Raw genomic sequence first — 2110 nt, 5'->3', positions numbered from 1 at the left:
TCCCAAAAACAAAAGCCCAGGACCAGACGGATTCACTAGCGAATTCTTCCAAACATTTAAAGAGGACCTATTGCCAGTTCTTCTCAAGCTTTTCCAGGAAATTGAAGAAACAGAAACCCTCCCAAACAGTTTCTATGAGGCTCACATCTCCCTAATACCAAAAGCAAACAAGGACAACACAAAAAAAGAAAACTACAGGCCAATATCCCTGATGAACACAGATGTGAAGATTCTCAACAAAATATTAGCAAACAGAATTCAACAACTCAATAAAAGGATCATACACCACGACCAAGTGGGATTCATCCCGGGGATGCAAGGATGGTTTAACATTCGGAAATCAATCAACATAATCCATCATATCAACAAAAGAAAAGTTAAAAATCATATAATTATATCAATAGATGCAGAGAAAGCATTTGATAAGACCCCTTTATGATGAAAACTCTTGCCAAAATGGGCATAGAAGGGACCTTCCTCAATATAGTTAAAGCCGTGTATCACAAGCCTATGGCAAGCATCGTCCTCAATGGGGAAAAACTAAGAGCCTTCCCTCTGAGAACAGTGACGAGACAAGGATACCCACTTTCTGCACTTCTGTTCAATATAGTTCTGGAAGTACTTGGAATAGCGATTAGACAAGAAAAAGATATTAAGGGCATTCAGGTAGGAAAGGAAGAAATCAAGCTCTCACTATTCGCTGATGATATGATATTATACTTAGAAAACCCTAAAACCTCTACCAAGAAACTCCTAGAAACAATAGACTCATATAGTAAAATTTCAGGCTATAAAATCAATACCCAAAAGTCCGTGGCTTTTTTATATGCAAATAATGAGAGAGAAGAAAGCGACATGATAAAAGCTATCCCTTTTATTTGTGCCTCAAAAAATCAAATACCTCGGAATCAGCTTAACTAAGGAGGTAAAGGACTTGTATAATGAAAACTACAAAACGCTACTTCAGGAAATAAAAGAAGACATGAGGAAATGGAAAAATAACCCCTGCTCATGGATTGGAAGAATTAATATTGTCAAAATGGCAATTATCCCCAAAGCATTGTACAAATTCAATGCGATCCCTATAGAGATACCCTTGTCATTCTTCAAAGAAATGGAGCAAGTGCTCCTGAAATTCATATGGAACAATAAGCCCCCACGAATAGCTAAAGCAATTCTTGGGAAAAAGAAAATGGGAGGAATCAACCTCCCCAACTTCCAACTCTACTACAAAGCGGTAGTCATTAAAACAGCTTGGTACTGGAACAAAGGCAGAGCGGCAGACCAATGGAACAGGGCTGAATACTCTGACACATCCCCCCAAATATATGACCATCTAATCTTTGATAAGGGAACAAAAAAGTTGAAGTGGAGCAAGGAAAGCATGTTTAACAAATTGTGCTGGAAAAATTGGACAGCTACATGCAAAAAAATGGGCTTAGACCTCCACCTATCACCATGTACAAAAGTCAGATCAAAATGCATTAAGGACCTCAACATCAGACCAGAATCCCTAAGGTACATTGAAGACAAGGTTGCAAAACCCTCCACGACATTGAAGCCAAAGGTATCCTCAAAGCTGACACGCCACTGGCCAAGCAAGTGAAAACAGAGATAAATAAATGGGACTATCTCAAACTAAGAAGCTTCTGCACCTCAAGAGAAACAGTGACCAAATTACAAAGACAATCTACAGAATGGGAAAGGATATTTACGCAGTACCCATCCGATAAAGGGTTGATAACAAGGATATACAATGCACTGGTTGAACTCCACAAGATGAAAACTGCCAACCCGATCAAAAAATGGGGTGATGAAATGAACAGAAATTTTCCTAAAGAAGAAATCCGAATGGCTGAGAGGCACATGAGAAAATGTTACACATTACTAATCATCAGGGAAATGCAGATCAAAACAACCATGAGATATCATCTCACACCTCAGAGACTGGCCCACATCCCAAAAAACAAAAGCAACCCGTGTCGGTGTGGATGTGGGGAGAAAGGGACTCTCCTTCACTGCTGGTGGGAATGCCGACTGGTTCAGCCCTTTTGGAAAACAATATGGACGATTCTCAAAAAATTAGAAATTGAGCTTCCATTTGACCCAG

This window comes from Sorex araneus, chromosome X (genome assembly GCF_027595985.1).
Source record: "Sorex araneus isolate mSorAra2 chromosome X, mSorAra2.pri, whole genome shotgun sequence".
NCBI lineage: Eukaryota > Metazoa > Chordata > Mammalia > Eulipotyphla > Soricidae > Sorex > Sorex araneus.
This window is presented reverse-complemented; position numbering follows the sequence as displayed.